The sequence below is a fragment of the Ornithorhynchus anatinus genome, chromosome 12 (genome assembly GCF_004115215.2).
Source record: "Ornithorhynchus anatinus isolate Pmale09 chromosome 12, mOrnAna1.pri.v4, whole genome shotgun sequence".
Classification (NCBI taxonomy): domain Eukaryota; kingdom Metazoa; phylum Chordata; class Mammalia; order Monotremata; family Ornithorhynchidae; genus Ornithorhynchus; species Ornithorhynchus anatinus.
The window spans coordinates 3189663-3217510 of NC_041739.1; the positions used below are offsets into that span (position 1 = coordinate 3189663).

Sequence of the window (27848 nt, forward strand, 5' to 3'; positions counted from 1 at the left end):
GGGGAGACTGTGTCCCTGTGTCCCGCTGAGCTGCTATCCATATATGTGGGCTTCCCATTAACAGAAAGCACTTAATCAATTCCCACCAGGGAACGGCATTGTAGCTGGCTATGTATTAAACAAGATAAAGAGACTCAGGACATTCCCTGTAGTAGCTTATAATATGAGCTGTAAAAGGACCTTCAGAGATGAAACATTTTTATAAATGGTGACAAATACAGGCAATAAAGCATCTGTGTCGTGTGCAAGCTTTAGCACCGGTGCCTCGGTTTCCCCAAAGGGAATATTAATATCTGTCCCCAGATCGACACCGGGGAGAGCAAGGAGAAAAATGAGAGAAGGAGGGAATCCTTGAGCTCCTTTTGGAACTAAATATGACAAATTCAATGATTACTATAATTATAGAAATGAATGTGGTGGAACTCTTTTGCTTTTTCGCCTCTCCCTATCGAAGGGACCAAGTTTCTGAATTTTGCCCATGTCCCACCTTTGGAAACCCAACACAATAGATATTCCCCCCCCCCCACCAAAATAAGAATGATATAACCGCCTTCTTTTCCAAGGGAGATGTCTCTATGAAAATCTATGTCTAATGGTGTCTTAATGGTCTGCAGTGGACGATTATTGCATCTTTCTGTTGCTGTGAAAAATGGTTTGGAGAATATCTTCATAATGAGCATTCATCAGACGGAGTTTAAAATGTTGTTAATAAGCAATTAAAGTATCTTTGGTATTCAGAAGCGGAATCCATTTGTGGAGTATACATCCGTCTTAATGTTTTAGAGGGTGCATTAGAACTATTCCGCTCTTATTCCAGGAACGCTGCCAACACACTCAAAAAAAAAAAAAAGAGACATAAATATTGCCTTGAAACACGATAGAATGAATGACATTAGCTGAGAAATAGACAGGAGGAAAAAAAATAGCTAACCATCTTGAATCATTCAGAAATCTGCCTTTGGTCTGATTAAATCTGTAATACTCTATTATAAATTGGTTCTTCACATACATTTAATCTTTTTAACATAACACAGGCACATGAGAGGGTTTTTTTTTTTTAACAATTAAAGAGCTTAGAGTTGAAGAACAGATATGCTGTGCCATATATTTTCCAAGGCACAGCAGAAAACAACCATCCAGACACCACCCATACTTCTTCCCCCCAAATTTTATTTTTCTACCATTGAGCTGCCACAAGATGAGAGCGTGCCCCGATTCTTACCTGGAAAAACCAATTCATAATTGGAGATTTTATGGAAAAAGACCACTAAAATTTGTTTCTGACTGACTGATGCACCGTGTTTAATATTCACTCATATCAATTCTACCATGAAGGAAAAAATAGGCCCCTCTGTAATGAACTGCGATTACTTATTTATTTCTAATGTGATTTATTAAGAATCCACTTATTGCCCGGAGGCCTCTGGGAGCACATACAAAAAACACAAAAATACAGGAATTAAATTAAATACACCAACAGCTAAAGCAGCTAAACTCCTCATTATAAAGAACAGCGGGGCTCTCCCCATCAGAGAGAACTACACCAAAAGATAATTCTTGCATAGTGTGTATGTATAATTCAGATGTGATGGTTCAGTCAGTGTTCGGCCTCTACCGAGACTGACATGAGTATGAAATTAGTGTCTTTTTTGATATGGACTCTTGTCTCTGAAAATAGAAGCCAGACACCAGCTGAGCTTAAATCAGCTCCCTAACAGGCATGGATGAAGACACAGAGATCTACTGGAAACTTTTTCTTTTTAATGGTATTAGTCAAGCGTTTACTCTGTGCCAGGCACTGTAGTAAGTACCGGGGTAGATACAAGCCACCATGTTGGACACAGTTCATGTCCCACATGGAGCTCATAGTCAATCCCCATTTTACAGATGAGAGAAGTGAGTCACTGAGAAGTAAAGTGACTTGCCCCAAGGTCACCAAACAGACAGGTAGTGGACCTGGATTAAAACTCAGGTCCTCTGGCTCCTACGCTGGGCTGTCTCCACTAAGCCACGTTGCTACTCGTGCCTCTGAGGGGCTCACTGGCTCTAACAATAATAATATTAATAATAATTATGATGATGGTATTTAAGTGCTTACTATGCTAAGCACTGGGGTGGATACAAGCAACTGGGGTTAGACACAGTCCCTATCCCGCAGGAGTCTCACAGTCTTATTCCCCATTTTCCAGATGAGGTAACTGAGGCCCAGAGAAATGAAGTGACTTAACCAAGGTCACACAGCAGTCCAGTGACGGAGCCGGGATTAGAATCGATGACCTTCTGACTTCTAGGCCGGTGCTCTATCCACTGCACCATGCTGCTTCTACAGATCAGGAACTCTATTTTCCTAATATGTTTAACCTTTCGCTCATTTCCTTCTGTTCTACAGCATTACACACAGTAAGTGCTCAATAAATACGGTCACGACAGCTATATGCCTGAAGTTCAAAAGGAACCAGCAGTATTTGGGCTTGCCATTTTGCCTAGGACTTTTTTTTCAGACATTATTTATTCATTCAATAGTATTTATTCAGTGATTATGTGCAGAGCACTGTACTAAACGCTTGGAAGGTACAATTTGGCAACAGATAGAGACAATCCCTGCCCACTGACAGATTAGTAGTAATTAGGCTGGGGAGAGTGAGGTGTGGGGAATTTCACCATCAATTGCGTGCTTGCTTCAGCCAAACAAATCCTCTTTTCCTAGCCCCAACTAGTCAACAGTATTCTCTGAGCACCTACCATCCGCAGAGCACGATTCTGCACTTTTAGATCACCATAAAATCCCGCTGCACTTTTAGATCACCATAAAATCCCGAAGCAGCGTGGCTCAGTGGAAAGAGCACGGGCTTTGGAGTCAAATCCCAGCTCTGCCACTTGTCAGCTGTGTGACTGTGGGCAAGTCACTTAACTTCTCTGGGCCTCAGTCACCTCATCTGTAAAATGGGGATTAAGATTGTGAGCCCCATGTGGGACAACCTGATTCCCCTATGTCTACCCCAGCGCTTAGAACAGTGCTCTGCACATAGTAAGCGCTTAACAAATCCCAACATTATTATTATTATTATTAACATGTCCTCTGGCCTCAAGGAGTTTATGGTCTAGCAGGGCAGGCAGAGGTGAACATAAGTTACAGGATGAGAGTTGTACAGGGCTTTATACCCAAGAGGTTTGGGGGTTAAGTGGCGAAGGGCTTGGGTGATGGGAGAAGAAAAATACCAAAAAAGAATGCAAGTGTAAAATATTTCCTCACTGGAAGGGCTTGGTTTTTTGGGGAGCTGGCAATGATTTCTCCACCTCTTTTCCTCTCGAGATGGAATGTGTGTGTGTGTGTGTGCGTGCGTATGTGTGTGCTTGTGTGTTTGTGTAGGAGAGAGTGAGGGGGAAGTTCAAACCCAAAATGGAGCATAAATGTACTTCCAATAAGCACACTAAAGGCTCCAGCAACATCAAACACTTCCTTGGCAAAACCTTCCTCCTCTGCTCAGATTTCCTGTAGTAAAGAACCTTCCGTCCACACACCTAGAAAGACTGTCCTGTGAGGGACTGATTTTGAGAGCAGAGAAACAGCCAGAGTGATAGTCTCCATGGACATTGGAATTAAAAAAAAAACACAAATAGAATCTCACCAGACAGATTGGGACCCATATGAAATTTTGAGGTGGACTTCCAAGACAGAATAGTCGGGGACCCCAAACCATAAACCCTGCTTGCCCGTCCCTACCCAGTAATAGGATAATAATATAAATAGTAATAATAACAATTGTACTATTTGTTAAGCACTTACTATAGACTAGATACTGCGGGAAACCCCGGGGTGGCTACAAACATTTTGGGTTGGTCACCTTCTCTTTCCCACATGGGACTCACAGTCTTAATCCCCAACTTTACAGACGAAGTAACTAGGAAGAGCGAAGCCAAATGACTTGCCCCCAGACCACACAGCTGACAAGTGGCAGAGTTGGAATAGGAACACAGGACCTTGTGACTCCCAGGCCTGTGCTCTAGCCCTACACCAACTTATCTACGGGATGTGATGTGACCAATTTTTGCTATCCAAATGGAGACCAGAAGTGAATTTCCTTTCTGGGGAAAAAAAACATATTCTGACATGAAGTATGTGGAGGCCAGCAATCCTACCTAATTCTCACACGTACTTTCCCCATTGATTAGCACACAGTAGACATTTAATATCCTTACTACCAGGAGCTAGATTCCGCTTCACTAGAACTCTGCCTCAGACATTTCTATGGTTCACATAAAACTCTCCTTATTTCAGCGCTTGCCATAATAATGACTGAGGTATTTTTTTTTTTTTTTAAGGACTTGCTGCACGTTGAGTACTGCACTAAATTCTGAGTTAGCTTCAAAATGATCTGGACCATTCCTTGTCTCTTACGGGGCTCACAATCTTGGTGGAACTGGCCTCTAACCTCCATTTTACAAATGAGGAAACTGAGGCACAGAAAAGTGACTTGCCCAAGGCCACACAACAGGCAAGGGGCAGAAGCAGAATTAGAACTCAGATCCTCTGATTCTCATCCTCAAGCCGCTTCTCGCCCGCAAGCACTGAAATGCCACAACTGTATTATTATTAACTTTGGACTTGAACCCAGGCCTGTTGCCTCTCGGACATAGGACGTTCTTTTTACAAGACCCTGCTGCCTGAATACAAATTAAAACTAACGGCTTTCCTTTCTAATCCATTTTTTTTCTGGACATTGGACAAGACCAGAGCCAGCCACTTCATCTTTTTATTATGATATTTGTTAAGCACTTCCTATGTGCCAGGTAATATACTAAGCACTTAGGACAGTGCTCAGCACCTAGTAAGCGCTTAACAAATGCCATCACTATTCTTATAATACTAGTTAATTAGACTGACTACAGTCCCTGACCCACATGGGGCTCACAGTCTTAATCCCCATTTTACAGATGAGGTAAGTGAAGCCCAGAGAAGAGAACTGATATGCTCAAGCAGACAGGTGGCAAAAAGCCAGAACTGGAACCCAGATCCTATCTGACCCCCCAAGCCCGTGCTCTAACCACTAGACGATACTGCCTCTGGATGAAGCCAAGGCCGACTGGAGGTCGCCGGAGGAGAAAGGGGAAAACAGGATCCAGATGCTTTTGTCCACCCCGCTTCCACCCCGGCTGGTTCCTTATTCCCGCTTTTCAATTGTTCCCGATTCTCCGAGTCGCTCTTGGGAGGAGGGGAGAAGATTCCTACGAAAGTGTACTTAGCCAAGGAATGCATCTGGATCATATAGTTTCCTTCCACTGCGCTTTCCCCGGGGTTGTTAATGACAAATGCATTATAGTTATTTATTACAAATAGATTAGCGGTGTCAGATTGGCTCAGCATTAGACTTTGAAACTGATTAGGATTCAAGATTCTTCCCAGTGCTTGTGCTGCAGGCTAACACTGTAACATGGGGCTAGATTTGTCAGAGGTACTTTCCTCTACACTGATGACTTCAATAAAAAAAGGGAGAGAATGGCGGGGAGTAGGGTTTCCAAATGCCTGCGCCTTAGAGTTAAGTAGTTAAACGTCTCCGGTCATAATGAGAAAGCCTAAGGAACAACACTGGAATCCTTCTCAGTTATGCGATGGATTTCATTCCAGGATAATTAGCGAGCGGCACCTCCCCTTTGGCTTTAATGGGGAATCTTTGAGTCAGACACAAGGCACGGGCCAACAGAGAGGGTGTTACACAGTGAAAATGACACTTCCCCAATTTCCTACTACGGCCCAGCCGGAAAAATTGGCCCTTCTAACGCCAACCTACCCACGGTACCTCCGTTTCGTCTGTTTCACCACCGACCACTCAACCACATCCTGCCTCTAGCCTGGAACTCTCTCTCCCTTCCTATCTGACAGGAGGAGACTCTCCCCACCTTCAAAGCCTTAATTCCTCATTTCCTCTTCTCCCACACCTTTCTGCATCGCTCTTTATTTCACCCCTCCCTCAACGCCATAACATTTAGGGACACATCCGTGATTTATTGATGTCTGTCACCCCCTCCAGATGGTGAGCTCATTGTGGGCAGGGAATAATAATGTTGGTATTAAGCGCTTACTGTGTGCCGAGCACTGTTCTAAGTGCTGGGGAAGATACAGGGTAATCAGGTTGTTCCACATGAGGCTCACAGTTAATCCCCATTTGACAGATGAGGTAACTGAGGCACAGAGAAGTTAAGTGACTTGCCCACAGTCACACAACTGACAAGTGGCAGATCCGGAATTCGGTCTCATGACCTCTGACTCCCAAGCCCGTGCTCTTTCTACTGAGCCACGTTACAACCATTTATACTGCACTCTCCCAAGTGCTCAGTACAGTGGTCTGCACAAAGTAAGTGCTCAATAAATTGATTGATGCCGTAGATTCTCAGACCACAGAAATCCCAACTAAGGCAGATTCACTGTACGAGCATACATCAGGAAATTCCATTCCAACTGGTATAGGATGGCTGGGTTTTCTAATCAATCTGATAGAAAACAAAGAATGAGTAGAATTATGATAGCGCTAAATAAATGAGTAAAATCGCTCGTATAAAAATGATCCAAATAAATATAACGATAATGAAGAATAAGCCTGGAATTCTGCAGAGGTAACACCACAAAGTTAAGCTGGAAATCTCCCTGTCCCAGATGCCACGGAAGCAATCTGCTTCATTTTCAACGGCTGGATGGTACAAATGGTTAAGACCGCAGCGGAGGAATGCTCACAGCATTATTAAAAGATCAGTGCAGTCTTTTTACCTCAAACCAAATATATGCAATATATTTGCATGGTAAAATGCCTTCTGTTTAATTATTCAAACGTCTTCTAGTTTGTTTAACAAGTGGTGTTTAAATAAACCAGGTAAAGGAAAATAGGTTCATAAAACATCTGCCCCTCAAAGAATCGGGAGCTGCAGGGGAATCTAGAGAAGTTAATAAAGGAATGTTATGAGTGTTCAAACTGTTAGAAAAATAGGCAGAATAAAGTCAAGGCTGAGCATTTTTCAAGTGAATATTTCACAGCGAGAAATCGGCATGAAGTTTGTAACTACAGTTTGTCGGTGCTCGATTCATCAAAACAACAAAATAAGTATGCGTGATTGCCTCATGAGCTTTGTGAAACATTTCAACATGGGAATTAGACTCGATGATTCTCTCTGGCAATGTGGAATCTAATCAACGGGAGCCATGAGGTTCTGCCACTAGAAGAAGTGGTAATTCTGTCACCAGACCAATTCACTGGCTTACAAGCATGCTTCTGTCCATCATGGACGACCACAACTGCTTGTTCTCTTGTTTTGCTTTTTTTTTTTAAAAAAAAAAAAAAAAAAAAAGACAAACACACGCCTTCCAGTCCGAGGCACAGTGCAAAACTTGATGCTCAAAGTACAGGCATTAAAAGTCTCAGAAGAGTGAAGACATAATAATAATTATAATAATGGTATTTTTAAGCACTTAACTATGTGCCTGACACTGTACTAAGCACTGCGGTGGATACAAGCATATCGGGTTGGACACAGTCCTCGTCCCATGTGCGGCTCACAGTTTCAATCCCCATTTTACAGATGAGGAAACTGAGGCACAGAGAAGTGACTTGCCCAAGGTCACAGAGCAGACAAGTGGCAGAGGTGGGATTAGAATCCGTGACCTTCTGACTCGCAGGCCTGTGCTCTATCCTTTATGCCATGCTGTTTTTTTGATGTTGTCAGGCCTTGTACCCCTTAAGCTCTTGATATTCACATCACCTCCAGCACCACAGCATTTATGGTGGGAAGCAGCTTGCCCTAATGCAACTGGCTAGGAGTCAAATGACCTGGGTTCTAATCCTAGCTCTACCAAAAACCTACTGTGTAACTTGGAAAAGTCACTCAATTTAACCATACCTCAGTCACCTCATCTATAAAATGGAGATTAAGACTGTGATCCCCATGTTGGGCATGGACTGTGTCCAAACCTGCTATCTACCCCAGTGTTTAGAACAATGTCTGGCATGTTGTAAACTCTTAAAATGCTGTTAACAACAAAAAAACCAACCCAAAAAACGGACACAAAAAAAAACCTAAGGCAATCCATTATAGACTGTCAGACAGTGGCCGTGTCCAAGCTGATTAGCTTTTATTTATCCCAGTGCTTAGTACAGTGCTTGTTATATAGTGAGCACTTAAATACCCCTCAAAATAAGGATGGGATGTTTTGAAGAGGGAGTGTCCATGGAGTAGCTATGGGCTGAAAACGACTCGTCAGCATCTGAGGACTATGATATATCCATACGTATACACGTAAATGCATATATACCCATATTCGTATACACATATGTAAACTATTGAACATTTGCTGTACACAGAGCACTATAATAAAGCAATCTTCCTCAGGATAAGGTGGGCAGGCACCTTTGCAAAATCTTTCAGGACATGGAGCGAGTTGTGATTATTGGGCTCAAGTCAATCCTGCCGGGAGAACTGACAGAGCAAAAGTTGTTTTTTTTTTTTTTTCCCCAGCCGAGGAGCGGTGTATGATCTAGAGAGGACTCCCAAAGACAATAACCCAGGGCACAGGAGGGGCCTGAGAGGTTGGCTGAGACCAGAGTCATCGGTGCTCAGAATGTGCTGAACAGTCGATCGTATTTATTGAGCACTACAGGGTGCAGAGCACCGAACCAAGAGCTTGGAAGAGTATAATAGAAGAGATATTCCTTGCCCATCACCAGCGTGCAGTCTAGAGACAAGCTGTTGATCTAGAGATGATCTTGGAGAGTCTCGGATGAAGATGGCAGGAATCGTTACAATAAACACAGAACCATTGGATTTGCCAGTTCAAGTAACATGGCAGAAGAGGCAACTACCTGCTTGGTTGGTTCTACGTAAACCTCCAATTGATACTTTCTCTTCCTCTAGACTATAAACTCATTGTGGGGAGGAAAAATATCTGCTTATTTTTATATCATACTCTCCCAAGACTGCGGCTTGGTTGTTGGTGTAGATGATAGGCTTTCAGGCTTCAAACAGGCAGGCTCACCGATGAACAGTCTGGAAAAACGAGTGAAATCTCCCATACTTTCCTGCTTCCTCAACAAGAAAGGGCATTGAAAGTCCAGTGCAATAATAAAGTGGCCTTTATTCTGGGCTCCTGTACTAACTAACTTAAAACAAAGCGATGGCAGAACTTTAAGCTCCCTGCAGGCAGAGCGCGCGTCTGTCAACTCTCTCGTATCGTACCTTACCGAGCGCTTAGGAGAGTGCTCGGCACACAATAAGCCTTCAATAAATACCACTGATAGAGAGAGTAAAGAGGCACGTCTCCGCCTGATTTTTGAGACTGAAGGGCATTTAAGAGCAAGGTGCCATGAAAGTCACAGGACTGAAAACCTTCCCCAGAGGTGACAGTTTAAAATTCCCTTCTCTCCTCCCCTAACGCGGCTTTGCCTACCTACACGTCACATAGGAATTTCAGCCAGGAGAAGGAACGGGGATTTGATTGAAGGGAATCTCCGACAATAAACAATGACAGGTTCCTCTCTAAGATTCCCTCGACAGCCTTGAAAAGATAATGAAAGAAACTACTCAGAAGGAGTAAAAGGTTGAAATTATAGTAATTGATTGGGAGACTGACTTCTAGCCATGAACCTATTACAGAAATGGTAATTGGAGGCAATGAATTAATGCAGCATATGACTGAAAAATTAGAGAACAAAGCTGAAATCGAGAAACCTGAGGATTTTAGCTCACCCCAGGGATACACTTTGGTGACTCTGCTTTGGTTTCCGTGCCTTGATTGACAAAACCGCAGACCGTGGCTGCTAAAGGCAACTTTTGCCCGCAAAGAGTAATCCCCTGCATCTATTATGCCCCGTCCAGATTCACAAAAACACAGCTATGACAGGCCACTTATTAACCACGTGGATTTGTTACGCTGTTAGCTAGAGTCATGAGGGAGTCAAGCCTTGGGTTGTTCACGTTAATTGGATTAACCGCTTGCTTCACTTCATTCGCGAAACCCGGTTCAGACAGTCAGTTGAAGGCCCGAAAGAGAACCCAAAACAAGAATTTATGCCAAGAAGGTCAACTATCCTGCAGATTCTTTAAACCTGCAGCTATCCTGGACAGAAACAAAACTTTGCAATTAATGGGCCACTGTGTTAGTTACGGGCACGTGCCTTTTAACTAATAATTCATAATAATGATGCTATTTGTTAGACTCTATGTGCCAAGCACTGTTCTAAGCTCTGGGGTAGATACAAGTTAATCAGGTTGGATATAGTGCCTGTCCCACATGGGGTTCACTCTCATCCCCAGTTTACAGACGAGGTAACTAACTAAAGGCACAGAGAAGTGAAATGACTTGCCCAAGATCACAAAACTAGTAGGACTTGTAGTTGAAATCTTACTTTTCAAACAACCAGTAGTGCAACACAGTGGAATAAGTGCTAACTCAGCCATCAAAATGGATTTACTCACACACACACACACACAGCAGAAACCTTTCTGACCACACTTCTAAATTCCCACCTCCACCCCACCCCGCTCCCTCTCCCGAGGGGACGGCCAAAACAAAGTTGTTGTATTGTTGCATTTGTTGTTGCATTTTAAGGAAAGTTGTAGTTTAAGGCCTAGCAGATGTGAAATAAAAGCATGTAGGCAGAATGGTAAGAAATCAAAAGCAAATCTATAATTACATCTTTGTGGCAACAGACCTTTGGCAAGATTAACAATTAGAGGCATTTCACAGACTTTGTTTTCTTCTGCTGTAAACCTCTGAGCAGAAAATTCATATCTGACCTGCCCGCATGCGTAACTAAGAGAAAAATTCAATCTAATTTCATTCTGGCTAAATATTTTTCCCCAATACATCATTCTTTTTCTTCTTTAAAAAAAAAAACAAAACTTGCCATCTCACACTGTAAATGATAATTCAACCATACACAATCTATCAAACCAGAAGAAAATCAAATCAAGCTTCAACTAAACCAATAAAATGCTTCAGTTTTATGTTTCCTCATAAACCAAACACCACAGAATTTAACTGCATTCTCACTCTGAGGCTGGAACATGAAATCCTAATTGTGGGGATAATACAGCTAGCTTATCATGCTTCATTCCTTGCAAAAATGAATACCCCATGTAAGGTATATCCCTTCCCTTTTTTAAGTGAAAAAAAATCACTCTACTTTACAAACGGTTAGGTAGACAACTACTGTTATGAAACCTCTCATTCCTCAGCCGCTTTTAGCTATTCAAGTGGTGTACTAGACAGATTTCTTCATCTTTGCGTTTGTTTGAAAGCATTCACTATAGATTCCTTTTGGAAAGCATAACTAAACAATCACAAATGTCTCTGTGTGAAATATCAAAACGCCTAAGTGAATTATTTTCAAATAATAGAGTTCAAAAGACCCGTCACAATGCACCTCTTGCATTGAGTTGATTATCAAACAACTTCCCATTCCGTTTGGGTCGGTTTCCCTTTTATCGTGAAGAAGGGAATGAGTCATGCCTTTAAATATCAATTTTCAAATAAAAATAAACCTGTTTCTCTCATCCAGTCACCAGAATTGGCCTCCAAATCCTATCACTGCAGGGAAAAAATGAAAAAAAAAAAAGGTAACTAGACTCAGAGCTTGACTCATTATATGGATGTTTAGCAATGTGTGCGGCTGATCTTTTAAATAGGAGTCAGGCAATATACTGATCATCCAATTCAAAAAAGAAAAATAGTGATATTATGCAGCTGTGTGAAAGCCTGGGCAGCAGGTGAGGGCATTTCTGAACGGAATTTCAATCTGAACCGGGGAAAGTTTTGTAAGCCATATAAGGGCTAATCACATGCTCACAGCTGGAACTGATGTGAATTGTTAGTCATTTTCCTTTCTACCATATGCTGTATTCCCAAGGCCATGTGCGGCTGAGTCGGTAATCCAAGGGAACACCAGGCAGAGAAAAATCCAGCTGAAATGGGGAAACCACCATTCCCAATCACTTCCTAAATAGCGTCGTAGATGTTTTGCTTTTTGTGATTTAGAAAGGGGACCGACGACAACAACAAAAATGAAGCTCACATTAGCAGAAACCCGCTTGATCTAGAAAGCACGTGGAATTTGGTTAAGAAAGAGACAGACCAGAATCAATCAGTTAATGGAATTTGAGCATTCGTGGCACGTAGCATACTGTGCTAAGCACTTGTGAGGGCCCAAGGCAGTGAATTTGGCCAGCATGATTCTTGGCCTCAAGGAGCTTACAATCATTCTGTTTTATTGGTATTCGTTAAGCACTTGCAACATGCCAGGCGCTGTTCTAAGCCCTGGGAGAGATATAAGATAATCAAGTTGGACACAGTCCACATCCCTTGTGGGGCTCATCTTAGTCCTCATTGTACAGATGAGGTAAAAGGCACAGAGCAGTTGCCCAAGGACACACAGAAGACAAGTATGTGGAATGTGTAGGAGAAGTAGCCTGACGTAGTGGTTAGAGCATGGGCCTGCGAGTCAGAAGGTCATGGGTTCTAGTCCCTGCTCTGCCACTTCTCTGCTGTGTGACCTTGGGATAGTCACTCCATTCCTCTGGATCTCAGTTACCTCATCTGTAAAATGGGGATTGAGGTAGTGAGCCCCACATGCGACAGGGGCTGTGTCCAACTCCAATTGCTTGCATCCATCTCAGTGCTCAGTACAGTGCCTGGCACATCGTAAGCATTTAACAAATATTTCCCCCCGCCCTTCTAGACTTAGAGACAATCCCGGCCCACAGTGGGCCCAATTTGTTGCTGATTTGTATTTCCCAAGCGCTCTGCACCCAGTAAGTGCTAAATAAATATGATCGAATGGCAAACCATCTGGTGAGGGAGGCTAGTGCAATAAGGCAGACTCTCTACAGGCAGGGCTAGAGGTGTTGGTTACCTAAACAACTACGACCATTTGCCCTACCCTCCAATCAACTTGTGTTGGTTGGAGAGACAGACGCACATTTTCCAACGAATGGCAGAAGGAGAGAGAACAGGCGTGCAGCCGGAAACAGTACAAACATCTCAGGATAAGGGATCACAGGCCTGGGAGTCGGACCTGGGTTCTTCTCCTCAATCCTCACCTTATCGACTTTGTGACCCAGGGCAAGTCACTTCACTGTTCCTCAGTTACCCCTCCTGTAAAATGGGGATTAAGACAAAGCCCCATATGGGACATGGACTGTTCCTAATCTGATTATCTTGTACCTATCCCAGCACTAAGGGCCCGGCCCATGGCAAGCACTTAACGATTACCATTAAAAATGAAGATGCAAATAAAAACCCAAGGACCATGCCTTGCAAATGTTTATCCAACTCATAGATAGGAACCTATAATCTGCAGGATTCTAAACACATTATGGGCAGGGAAGGGGTCTGCTAATTCTACTGTTTTGTACTCTCCCAAGCATTTAGTACAGTGCTCTGCACATAGTAAGGGCTGAATAAATACCATTGATTGCACTATCAAATCTATACATTTAATTCCCAAAATACCATTGATTGATTGCACTATCAAACCAACCTATACATTTAATTCCCATCCTAGGCACTTATTGACATAAGTGAAAGCTGTATGGGTTTTGCTGGTTTTGTGTGACTACATTCTGGCAAATTAAACAGAGAAAGAAAGATTTCCAGAGGAGAGGTTTGGGGATGATTCTAGGGGCAGGCAGAGTTGTAGTCTGGGAGAAAGAGGTCCAGACCAGGGAACAGCAGGGGTGAGTGTTTTGTGGCAGGGCAGTTGAGAAATGCATTTAGATGGTGAGCTTAAGCAGAGTGAAGAGAGCTGGGCTGCAGTGGGGTTAAAGAGCTGATTAGTAAGATGGAAAGAGCTAGGAAAGCACCTTGAAACCGGTGGTAAGGCATGTCTACTTAAGGAACGGAGAGATGTGTAGCATGTGGAAGGACTTGGGGAGAGGAGACAAGTTTGCCAATCGAAAATCCAGGAATTTGATCTGTTCAGCAGTTCATTTCATTCAATCCTATTTATTGAGCACTTACTGTGTGCAAAGCACTGTACTAACCACTTGGAAAGCACAGTTCCACAATATAGAGACGTTCCCTGTCCCCAACAGGTTCACAGTCTACAAGGCGGGAGACAGGCATCAAAACAAGTCAACGGGCATCGGTAGCATCAATATAAATAAATCATACACAGATATATATATATACACACAGTGACATATATGGGCAGGGAACATTTCCACTAATTCTATTGTACTGTACTCTCTGAAGCTCTTAGTACAGGATTCTGCACATGGTAACCATTCAATCGATACCATTGATTGACTGATTGATTCATCCCTGGGTTACCAATGCTTACGCTGTACATTCGAGTGAATGATTGTGTGTTGGGGGGGTGGGGGGGAAGGGAGTACCTTCCCAGAAATTGGCACCTGCACAATTTGTTAAGCAGTCAAAAGATTCACCCTTAAAACCACTAGCACCACCATCCAAACCCTCCTTTCTCTTATTTCAGATTTTTTTTTTTTAACCTCTCCGAAGCCTTCCTCCTGAAACTAAGTAAATACTCTCTGACTCCTACCTTGTTCTGCTGGTTGAAGCTTGGCCATGTTACTGGGTTGTGAAAACTACAAGTCCAACCCCTGGACCGTTTTGTGACAGATTGGGTTGGCACCAATTTCATTTCAGGGGAAACGCCGGATTCGTTTGTGGTCCCTCGGTGATTTATACCGTTCTCACGTTTCACTGTTTAAAATGATTCTTAATTAGCTTGATTTTGTTTAGTTAGCCTTTTTGTTTCTTCCTCTGCACACATGACTGATTAGACATAAGCTACTGTCAAACTGTGTTAAAGCTCCAGTCTCACAGTCCTATTCAGAAAGAAAAACACTGGCAGGGAGTTTGTCTTCAGCTTAGAAGAGTTTAATTAGAACAATTAAATGCGCCTGCAGAACAAAAATCATATTTAGGGGAATCTTCCTGCCATTTTTTTTTTTAAGTGAGGAAAATCTTAAATATCGTATATCCTTTCAAGATGATTTCATCTCAGAAACACTGCTGGTAATCTTATTTCCCATTCTCTGCATGTTCCCTGCTTCGGAGATTACGTTACGACGAACAATGCCGGTTAAGCTATCCCGATCCAATGCCGCTGCACTCTGGGTACACAGTGTGCACTGACAAATGTGAATCATTCACCCCTACCGCTGAAAGCTTTCTTAGTCTCCATTAACTTTGGATCCCCTTGGTACTCTTAGTGCTTAAAAACAGTTCAGAGATATGGCCATAAACTCTCCGATGTCTCGAATTACATCATGCTATTTGAGATTCACTCTAGCAAGACTCACTTTTTTTGTTCCTTGGGCTGTGAGCGTATTACTGGTCTAGGACAGGGAGACGTGTCAGTCTAGGTGTGCATTTGAGAGCAGATTTGGGAGAAATGCCGGAAGACGTGTGTAGGTGAGCTAACGGGTGAGAGTAGCAAGGGGACAGAAAAATACCTTTGGTAAAAAAAAAAAAACATACTCCGATAGAGGCTTTCTTCCCCCCCACCAACCACTTCCCAAGTAAAACCGAACCGTCTGTGATTTCAGAGTCGGAAACGCTGCAGGTGGAACACTCCTCGAGTTTTTGGTACGACTCAGCCGAAGTTGGGGGTGACGTGGTAACGACCGGCTGGCAGCCCCTGCTCGGTCGATCAGTAAACCGCATTTACTGAGAGCTTGCTGTGTGCAAAGCACTCTACCACGGGCTGGGAAGAGTCCAACGCAACAGTAAACAGACATATTCCCCGTCCATCTCCGTGTGCACGATGAACACTGGAGGGGAACCTACTCTGTTCGCAGTCTACATCAAGAGAGGACATCGATCCCAATTGCGTGTTTTGATATAAAGGCCTATTTCAGTGCCTGAGATTAAACGGAGACCATGTCATTGCGAACCCCCTACAAGACGCTCCATCCAGTCAACGCTAAAGCAATACCCATGACCGGTTCGACCGCTCTGACTCCAGTGAGTTGTTCGTTCTATGAACTACTGAGTTCGGTGGATCAGTTAAACTTTTTCAGCCAATAAACCATTTACCTGCTCTCAAAGAAAAAAAAAAACTGCACCATTGCCAGCATCATAATAATGATATATCTGCTGACAGTGATCATCAATAGGCAAAATAATTCAGTGCTAATGCTAATGATCTTCATTTAAATTTTTATTAAAATTCTTGCTTGACAAGAGCATAATTTCCTTTGGTTCTGTCAAATTTATTTCCGTCTCTGAGCCTTAGGGCCTGTGCTAATCTGAATGTTTGGTTACACACACACACACACACACACACCCCCCCACACACTTCAAATTCTAATGTAAAAGAACTCTCCTGTTGGAATGTTTTCTTTCTCCCACTGCTATTTGTTGGTTCTCTTTCATCTGTGCAATTTTTGACAGGAAAATGAAAACATAATCCTGATTGCTAACTGAAAAGGGACACATGCTATTTTTATTTCAACCTTGTGCATCTGTCAGAGAAATGATTTACATAGGGCTTTACTTCTGTTCTTTCTACAGTCTTTGGCCTAGGAACCATGGGTCATGTTACTATTGATGCTTAGAAGGTGAGAATTGGCACTGGGTGGTTTGTTTCATGGCTTGTCTTCGCATTCTGTCTGGCAATACATTCTTTTTCCTCCACTCTTTAGAGATGGAGTCAGATGTAACCAAACGGCATGTGAGAATAAAAAAAAAACACACACCACTGAATAATGTAGGAAGTAAATGATTATTATGGTCCACGGATCCTATGAAACAACCAAAACAGCATGACATGAAATAGAGGAGGGAGATGGGCCCCATTTAATCCATTTGGAAGCAATGCCATCTTTCATAGGTTTCCTTTGATGCACTCTTGAAGGAATGCTGATATCATAGAATTAGTTGTCATCACCACCCAGGAGATACATAACTGTGTTTCTATCTCAGTCGGTATATGAGGAGAGCTATTTCAGTTCATCCTGAATTGCCGATGGATTACCGTTTACCCAGATTAAAGATCCCCATTCTTCTTCTCCCACTCCCTTCTGCATCTCCTTGATTTGCTCCCTGTTTTCCGCCCCCCCTTCAAGTATGACAGCACTTACGTACATATATGTGATTTATTTGTTTTGCTTTGATAGCCGTCTCCCCCGCCTCTAGCCTGTAAACTTATTGTGGGCAGGGAATGTGTCTTTTTATTAGTGTATTGTACTCTCCAAGCACTTAGCACAATGTCTGCACACAGCAAGTGCTCAATAAATATGATTTAATGAATTTTCCCAAGCTATCTTCCAACAGAAGCTGCAGGGGGAGTGGGGGTGAGGTGGTGACGGGGGAATGGGTGTGAATGGGGAAGAAACTGAATGACTAATCACAAAATATTACAGTTCCCAACTTGGAAAATGTTACAGTTCCCGACTTGGACAGATTCATAATTTTTCTCCAATTCCAAAGTCTTTTGCCAAACCTGGCTTGCAATTTTGGACTGGCTTCAATATATCCCTTGACCTGTGTGTGGTTTTCTATTCCTTTGAGAACGCCATTTTCAATGTGCCAGACTGATTTGCAGTTAGGAAAAATGTTTAAAAATTAGGTTTCATAAATATCTTAATTCAGTTAATGGTTATTTAGGTCTTGCCTCAGCCTGTGAACAAGTGTTTAGGGGAGGAACTGATAAGGAGATGAAACACCCCCTGACTGACTGGGAATGGGCCGTGTGCCTATTATGCCCTGTTGGTGGATAGGGATTGTCTCTCTTTGTGGCCGAATTGTACTTTCCAACCATTTAGTAGTGCTCTGCACATAGTAGGTGCTCAATAAATATGATTGAATGATGTCATTTTTTTTGCAGTATATATTAAGCACTTACTATGTGCCAGACACTGTACTAAGCACTGGGGTAGATGCAAGCTGATCAGGTTGGACATAGTCCGTGTCCACCTGGGGCTCACAGTCTCAATCTCCATTTCATTAATGAGGTACCTGAGGCCCAGAGAAATCAATTGACCACCAGCCTAAGGTCATGCAGCAGACAAGTGGCAGACCTCAAATTAGAACCCAGTGCCTTCTGGCATCCAGATCCATGCTCTAGACCACATTACGTTAAGCAGTTAATAGTCCAAGCACCGTATTAAATACTGGATTTGATGTTATAATCAGACAAGGACCCCAACCCCACCAAGGATTCACAGGTATAAAGGACCCGAGTACTAATTCAAGTTCCACAACTTGTCTGCTGTGTGACCTTGGGCAAGTCACTTAGCCTTTCGGTGCCCCAGTTTCCACATCCGTGCAATGGGAATTAAGACTCATACAGTGCCTGGCCCATAACAAGTGCTTAGCAAATCCTATTTCATCCCTGCTTTACAGATGAAGAAACTAAGCCCCCAAGAAAGGACACCCAAGATCACACAGCAGGCAAGAGGTGGAGCCAGAAATAAAAGCCAGGTTCTCCCTCTCCTCTGATGGTCACTTGTGGATTTTGTCCATCAACAAAAATGATCACACATGGGGTCAGTGGGGTGAATCTAAGTTCAGAATTCTGAAAGCTAAAAAGGCGGCTCTGTAAATATGGATTCAGGTATTGGAATCACTTTATCCAACTCATTTTACAGATGAGGTGACTTGCCCAAAGTCACACAGCTGATTAGTAGCAGAGAAGGTATTAGAACCCACGACCTCTGACTCTCACGCCCGTGCTCTTTCCGCTAAGCCATGCTGAGTCTCCCTCTCTCAAGTGCTTAGTGCAAAGCTCTGCACACAATGAGCATTCAATAAATGCAATCGATTGACTGAAGAGGTGATTGTCTTAACTAAGGCAAAGGGACAGTGTGGAGCTTCACATCTCTTCTGGGAAAACCCAATGGACCTGGAATTATGGACATTAATTGGCCAATGAATGAGAGAGATTGACCTGGAAATTATTCTAACTCAGAAAAGCTGTGTGTCGTGATAGAGCGCCATCCGCCTTGAAGCAGCGTAGTCTAATGGAAAGAGCACGGCCCTGGGAGTCAGAGAACCTGGGTACCAAACCCGTCTAGGCCACTTTTCTGCTGCATGATCTTGGGCAGACCGCTTCCTTTCTGTGCCTTGGCTACCTCATCTGCAAAATGGGGATGAAGACACTGAACCCCTTGTGGGACAGAGACTTGGTCCAACCTGATTAGCTTTTATCTACCCCAGGGCTTAATACAGTGCCTGACACATAGTAAGCACTTAGATACCATAAAAAGAGAAATCAGTAGATCTAGAGAGAGATAGCTAGTTGTCTTTACCACCCAAAGCAAACATCACTGACAGTGAAATCCACGTAAGGGGGATGGATGTGGAGAAAAGGAATCTTGACGCGAACAAATATTCTCCACCATTTGGGCCTGTAGATGGGTAGAGGAGTCACCCAATGCCATGACTGTAGGTGACTGAAGAGTTCTCCAATCAAGGAACCTGCTGAACTCCAATCCCTTTGGGGAGCAGGTGGTGAGAAAGGGAAGAGGGGTGGCTGGAGTGGGGAGATGCGTTAAGGAAATTGATGCTTCCGAACAACAACTTCCTCCATCGGATCCAAGCCTCTACGCCACCCTCTTCCTCCGGGACGGAGACAACCTTGGAATGCCCTCGGATGCCCAACCGAAACAAAAGCTTTCCACCTCAAGACAGGATGCTAAAGGCTAAATTTTACCCATTTAATGGCAAAGCAGTTACCACTTGAGTACTGGGAAGGGACCTAAATCAAAGCCAAGGGTAGAGAAATCCTTCCGTTACGGCAGGTGGGAGTTATGGCCTACTAGACTGTCACAGGAGAAGGATAATTCCGTTACGATCAGCAAGTCTATTAAACCAAATAGAGTTGCTAAACAAAGCGCTTAGGCCCCTCCCAGGGTGAAAAAAACCAAAACCTACAAAACCCCCAAAGGGCCAGTTGAAAAGCAAGCAAAACTTCCTGGTGAACCTTCAATACATGCTGGGGAACAGGACGCCAGTCTTTAGAGATTAGGAAACAAAACCTAAACTGTTGGAAAAGATCTTTCACGTTTCACAGCGGTTATTTATCTCATTCTAGAATGAGCAGTGCATTCGATTCCCAGACCTCTGCTTCCATGCTAGAAATCGTTTGCCAACTGTGGTTATCAATTAACAAATGAACAAAACGAGCGACGGCGCTTTCTATGCCTACGAACAAATCTTCTTCCCCACAACCTCTCCACTTCTAAATAATTGCATTTTGATGATTTGATCAAAGAGAAAAATCAATGAAAACCTGAATGCAAATGTGACATTTAGTCAGAGAATCTTCCATCAAAAGCGTGAGTTGAGCTGACGGATTCTGCCACGGACCGATTCTTTCTTCATCATTAAAATTACCTGACATGAAACCGTTAAAATTCTCTGTAAAATATCATTACACTGTACAGACCGCTGGTAAAAAAATAAATAAAAAATCAACTGGATGGGCACTCTGAGGAAGCCAGGTGAACTTTTCTAAATGCTCTTAAACATAAGTGGAACCACAGATATCGAAATGGTATCGCTTTTAAGTAACTACATAAACACAGCACTTACTGTTATTTTCTTGCAGCAAAATTGGTGTCCACAACACAAGTTGGAAGTTATTGCCTGTGAAAAGTCACAAAGACAACGATAAGTTAATTTAAAATACAATAAACCTTGAATTGCGATAGCTAATAAGGTTCTCTTTGTGTTCATAAATAAGAAATATACCAACCATAATGTCCCCATTTTAGTTTCTTTTCATGAATTAAGAACTACAAATGGCCAATGAAAATTATGCGTTAATGGAGGCCGTATCTCAGGAAATACTAAAAGTCTCAATTGAGAAAACAGAAGTGAACTTTCAATTACGGAATTAAAACAAAAATCCTTTCCACAGCTTTGGAGGACGCACTCAATATTGTCCGCATGCCTACAGACGACGTATCGTGAGAGGAATGTTGTGATTGAATTGGGGCTCGGGTAGTAGAATTGGCTTTGGCCTAAATTTCTGGAGATTGATCCCATGTTCACCCTTGGTATACCGATATTATCTAATCCTCCTAGAAATCCTGAAGACATCCTGAGATTTAACACTGTCGGAGTTGTGCGCTCTTAAGACAGAATATACCGACGACAGAGAATGACTTTGGCTGGAACTAAAGGTAGTGGAATCGTTCACAGAGTGATCAGGAAAACCTTTAAATAGCATTAAGATTTACTTCAAGTTTTACTTTCAACGGGGAAAAGAAAGGGGAGACAAAGAGATAATAGGTTTTCGAAATACCCTCTCCCACTCACCCCTATTCTCTCCCAAGAAACAAAGGCACTTTAAAGAAGAAACATTATTTGGGCTTCTGGTGAGATTTAATGAGTTTAAAATGCTCTCTCCTCTCCAGAGCCAAGGTTATCCCTGTCTGTGGGAAGGCTGTTACCCACAGACATTAACTCTTTCAGGACACGACAAGAAAGTCTTGCCGTTTCAGGAGCCTGGGGACTAGAGCTAAGTGAAGTTAAGACAGAGAACCTCCGGAGAGGACCTCTCACCGGGAAAGGGCTCGTGCCCAAAGAAGCGAGACCATTATTACATATGGGATTAAATGTGGATTTTTAAATCTGCTTAAACATTTTGAATGTCATCGGCATTACAACTCCTAGACACCGAACACGGCAGCCTTTTAAATAGCATGTTTTCAATACCGTAAGGGTTTAATGCCAGTATATTTTTAACACGCTATCTTGCCGATATGTCTCATGCTTCATATACTACAAGAGTTAACATTTAGTACAGAATTGCCAAGTAGCTACTTTGTGCAATAGCGGCCTCTAATTTATTACTTTTTGCTGATTTGCTACTGGAATAATTAAAGCCTGCTGACATTAAAGCAACTTAACATTGTTACTCTCTTCATTTCTGAAATACTTTATCAATGGTTCACTGAAACTAGCTCAATTTGTTTTTTGGGGAGGGATATTCTGATGGAACAGATCTAAATCTTGACCAGTTTCTCTAAAGGTAAAAGCAACTCTAATTTGTCATGCTTTCCTGGGTATAAGATTTGAGCTAGTTTCAAGAAAATGGAAAGGTAGATGAAAAGCATACACTTAGCACTCAGAATTCTTAGAGATTCATAATCATTCAGTATTTATTGGGTGCCTAAAGTTATACACAGGGCTAAGAAAATGCACTGAGTTGTTTAGAGTCCAATAATTCACTAATCCAGGTAGACCCTCTTTCTCTACTGGGAGAATTAGAGTCAGAAGAGAGACACAGATCCAAGATTTGCTCATTTAGAGCCAACGGGGAGCTACCAGAGGGAAAATCTTTAAAGAACAGTGGTACATCAAAGCTATTGCAGCATATATATATATATATATGCTTTATATATATTATGTTTTCTCTAAAGTATCCCTGCATTGCAAACTACTGTAAAATAAGATTAGATCAATTTTAAATCAAGCCAACCAACAACCGCCTGCCTATCTCTGATGATTAATGGCTAAACTCTATAATGCCTATTTCCTTCTCCTCTCTAACGAGCTCTACTTTCCCAGGTGGAATCCCTGCATTCATCCCCGCATTCTGGACCTTGTCCTCATCGCTCCGGCGAAATGGTTTTCACAGAGTGGCAATAATGACAGTTTTATTGAGCCCTTACTCGCTATTCAACCGTTGTGGTAGCCGCTGGGGTCATTGTGAAATGTTCAGATTGTGATCCTCTCTGGCCCACATCAAGGCTCATAAGGGAGGAGGAAGGAGAAAGCCCTTCTTTATCCCCTTTTACAGAGGAGGAAACTGAGGCCCAGAGATGTTAAGTGACTTGGCTAAGGTCACAGAGCGGGGCAGTGACAAAGGTTGGGTGGGAGCTGAGATCTTCCAGAAGGCATTGTTGCCGTGACCTTCGCACTCATCTGTGAGACCCATAAAGAACAAAAGAGTGTGCTCTCTACACACTTAGCCATAGGGCTCTCTGAATTGGACTTTCATGGCCTGGGGGAAAGAGTCTGGTCCTATAATAATAATGTTGGTATTTCTTAAGCGCTTACTGTGTGTAAAGCACTGTTCTAAGCGCTGGGGGAGATACAGGGTAATCAGGTTGTCCCACGTGAGGCTCACAGTCTTAATCCCCATTTTACAGATGAGGTAAATGAGGCATAGAAAAGTGAAGCGACTTGCCCACAGTCACACAGCTGAGAAGTTGCAGAGCTGGGATTCGAACCCGTGACTTCTGACTCCCAAGCCTTGCTCTTTCCACTGAGCCATGCTGCTTCTCTATGCTTCTATGTCAGAGGATTTAGGTTTTAATCCCACCACTTCTGTCTGCTGTTGGACCTTGACCAAATCGCTTCACTTCTTTGTACCCAGTTACCTCATCTGGAAAAAGGGGATTAAGACTGTGAGCTCCATGTGGGACCTCATTAGCTTCTATCTACACCAACGCTTACTACAGTGCCTGGCACATAGGAAGTGCTTAAATACCATTTTAAAAAATAATATGTCTAACAATCCATCTCCCCACCTTCAAACTCTGATTCATTTTACATTTTTTCCAAGAGGCCTTCCCTAAGCCCTCATTTTTTCCACTTCCCCTCCTCATTTTCCTTGTATTTTTCACCCCGCCCTCAGCCCCACAGCATTTATGTACCTAGCTGTAATTTCTCCCATTGTGCCCCTCCCTTCTACACTGTAATCTCCTTATGGGCATGAAATAGTCTGTCAAATATGTTCTGTTGTCCTTTACCGAGCACAAAGTACAGTTTCTGCACTCAGTTAAGCATTCAATAAGTATGATTGATCAACTGATATAGAACATGCCAGTCTTAAATGGCTTAATTTGCCATGTCAGGGAAATCAGACTCAAAGAAAAAGAAAATACTCCCAGGGAAATGAATGTACTCCTTCAACACACTTGCCTGCGTGTAACCTTGGACAAATCACTTGACTTCTGAGTACCTCGGTTTCCTCATCTGTAAAATGGGGGTTAAGACCATGAGCCTTACATGGGACAGGGACTGTGTCCACCTGATCAGCTCCTATCTACTCCAGCACTTAGTACTGTTCCTGGCACAGGATAAAAGCTAAACAAATACCGTAAAAACTCTGAGAGACACACAGACACATACAAACCTCACATTTGAAAGGCCAAAGTGAAACCTCCAAAGACAATCAATACGTTAGAGTAGCAGACCAGCGAAAGACGACAGCAATAGACAGATCATCTGGGAGAAGCACTTTCCTTAGTGGATAGAGTCCGGGCTGGGAGCCAGAAGGATCTGAGTTCTAATCCCAGCTCTGCCACATATCTGCTGTGTGACCTTGAGCAAGTCACTTCCCTTTTCTGGGCCTCAGTTACCTCATCTTTAAAACAGGGATTGGGAGTGTGAGCCAGGTTGACAAGTACCAGGTACCAGAACTATTAGAATGAAAATCCAAGAGAGGGGCTTGTGGGTCTGGAGCAGGTGACCAGATGGACTGATCCAAAATCTGCAACCAGAGGGCAGAGACCAGCAACCTGGCAGAGAGAGACTTTTACCTGTTCCCATTTGACTCAGGTGATAATGTGTCAGAGAGCAACCAGTGCTATATATTGAGCACTTACTCTGTGCAGAGCACTGTACTGAGCTCTTGGGAGAGTACAATATAAAGTTGGTGGACATACCCCCTACCCAATTAATGGATTTTGTTGAGCACTTACTATGCACACGACACTGTTCTAAGCGTTTGGGAGAATACAATAAACGAATTGGCAGACACGCTCCCTCCCCGCAACGAGCTTACAGTCTAGAGGGAAAGATTTTTGGGGGGGGGGGGGGAATTGCTTCAATCCTGCTATGTGCCAAGCACTGTACTAAGCACTGCGATAGATATAAACTAACCAGGTTGGACACAGTCCATGTCCCACAGGGGGCTCACAGAATTTCCATTTTACAGATGAGGTAACTGAGGCCTAGAGAAGCAAAGTGACTTGCCTAAGGTCACGCAGCAGAAAAGGGGTTTAGAACCCAGGTCGTTCTGACTGCCAGGCCTGCGCTCTCTCCATTTTGCCACACCCCTTCAGTCCCACCTGGGGAGGAGATCACATTGTCTTCTAACAACGATCGACGGAATCCGCTTTCCCTCAGCCCTGTCTCTCTGAAGCCGAAGACGCAGAAACTGAATGAAACATGGTTAAACAGCTCAAGGAATCACACCTGCAAGGAGGTTAACACCGTACAGCCATTTTGTCTCTTCTGCCAACCCGAGGCTGCCAGCTTGCCAGGGCCCACACCGGTTCTTTGATATTTGTTCTAGTTCCTCTGTGATGAGCGCGTAATCGGACGGTACGCTCACAGGGTATCCCCAGGCGGCAGAGGCATTCGGTTTGATGTTGCCAGAGATGAATCTTGGCATTGGTCAGGGTCGGAACACCGATCCCAAACCCTCTCCTTCTAAAGCCCCGTCACTCCCAAGTTTCCGTTGGAACATTTTGGCAGATTCTCTTTCAGATCGGAGAGACTCGCCACATGGGTCTCCCTTAGCTCTCCTAGGCAGTTAGAAAACAACAACAACAAAAAATAAACCAGGACCAAATAAGTCCCAGCTAGATTGGCCAGCCTGACGCGTCCCACTGCCCTCAAGCTATTGACTTGAAAAGCTTGGATCTCTACATCCTGGCTGGCTCTCACACACAGAAAACTAAATTCAGGTCCCACAGCTTGCTGGGAGTTGTAGTTTGGACGCCCCAAAGTGTGTCTGCCCAGGTGTTACAGATGCTATGTTATATTAAACCCATTTGCCCAGGTGTCCCAGATGCCAAGTGGAAAAGGAGAGGCAACCCAGCCCGGCCTATAATAATGTTGGTATTTGTTAAGCGCTTACTATGTGCGGAGCACTGTTCTAAGTGCTGGGGTGGACACAGGGGAATCAGGTTGTCCCCCCGTGGGGCTCACAGTCTTCATCCCCATTTTACAGAGGAGGTAACTGAGGCACAGAGAAGTGAAGTGACTTGCCCACAGTCACACAGCCGACGAGTGACCGAGCAGCGATTCGAACCCGTGACCTCTGACTAGCGTCCAGGCCTGAACTTCTAATCTCAGCTCCAATTGGTCAAGTCACTTTACGTCTCTGGGTCTCATTTCCCTTATTTGGAAAATGGGTATTAAGACTGTGAGCCTTTTGTGGGACAGGGATGGTGTCAAAGCCGATTAGCTTGTGTCTACCTCGGTGCTTAGAACAGTTCCTGGCAAATAAACACTTAATACCACACTTATAATTACTTCTGTAGTTTGGGTGCTCTAGAGTGCGACGGCATATTCAACCGTTGCCTGGGTGTTAGAATTTCTGAGGAGAAAAGGAGTAGCAGTGCTGCGAATTCATTAGAGTGGCTCAGTGGAAAGGGCTAGGGAGACAGAAGTCATGGGTTTGAATCCCGGCTCTGCCACCTGTCGGCTGTGTGACTGTGGGCGAGTCACTTTACTTCTCTGTGCCTCAGTTCCCTCATCTGTAAAATGGGGATGAAGACTCTGAGCCTCACGTGGGACAACCTGATGACGCTGTATCGACCCCCCAGTGCTTAGAACAGTGCTCTGCGCATAGTAAGCGCTTAACAAATACTAACATTATTATCATTTCCAAGGAAAAGTTGTGACTGGACGTGAACTAAGAGTCAAGCCTATTTATTAAGCGCTTACCAAGTGCAGAGCACTTGGGAGAGTACAGCATAATGCAGTTCGTAGGCCAATTCCCTCCCCACAAAAAGCTTACTGGAAGTCGCTCATGGGAATATCAGTCATTTACGGAGCACTTCCTACGTGCAGAGCACTGAACCAAGGGCTTGGGAGAGTACAGTACCAGAGTTGGGAGACATGTACCTACCCACAAAGAGACATCCCTCTTCGGCTTGATGCGGCCAGGGAACGTGTCTGTCAACTCCGTTGCGGCGTACTCTCCGAGGCCCTTAAAATAGTGCTCTGCACACTCAAAGTGCTCCATAGGTGGGTAAATTACTAAGACCCCTGTGCAGAGTGAGCCCACCTCAATATGCTGATGTACGTGACAAAAAATAAATTGCAAAAACCCTCAAGGGAGGACGGATAGATACGTATTTTTTAATGAGCGAGGTGGAGGAAGACTGAAACTGACTCAGCTCTAACTGTGGTATTAGGTGCCTGCGTAGCACCTTCCTAAGAACTGGGCCAGATATAAAATAATCAGGGTGGACACAGTCCCTTGTTCTAGATGGGATTCACAGTCTAAGAGGGAGGGAGAACAGGTATTTCATCTAAAGGGATATTTAAACAATGTCCCTGTTTTCAAGTGCCAGGTGGATTGTTATTCCAATGGGCCTGAACTGGCCCTTCTGCACACAGAGTGGATTTTTCCATGCACTCAAGTCCAGACCCTTTGGCTCATTATCCCCCACGCATCTCAAAATCATCTTATTTTCACTTAGCAAATCACCACCTTTGCAAAAAAAATAAAGGATGATGGAGGGATAACTCACAGTCTCTCCAGTTCTTCCAAATTTTGGGATTCAGCAAGCCCGTCCTTCGCCTCCTTGCCCACCTAAGGGGGCCTCAGCCTACTCCTCTCTCGAGCACAGTTCCCTTCATCCGCAGCAGTGACGGACAGGGGGACTCCTTCAACCTCCCCCATCATCCACCTCAACCACTCATCCTTCCCCCCACTTCTACTCCCACACGCTCCAAGCTACGTTTAACCGAGCGCCCGACTCCAGGAACTCTTAGATAAAAAAGGTTACCTCCTTCGGGTCCCCCAGACAACTTCTCCCCGTTTTTTCCCCTAACCCTTCTTCCTAGAACAGAGGTAGGCAGGGAGAAGAGCTGAAACCTCTCCCACCCTCAGCCTTTCTGTTTCAATAAACTTCACCTGAAT

General features: G+C 43.6%; 1 long non-coding RNA gene across 1 annotated transcript; it reads right to left on the bottom strand.

Moving 5' to 3' along the window:
• Positions 1-542: 542 nt before the first annotated feature.
• Positions 543-27848, bottom strand: LOC120638744. The gene is made up of 3 exons (XR_005660645.1): positions 27457-27848; positions 20546-20599; positions 543-833 (listed from the first exon to the last, which is right to left on the bottom strand). It is a non-coding gene; the product is annotated as an uncharacterized LOC120638744 (long non-coding RNA).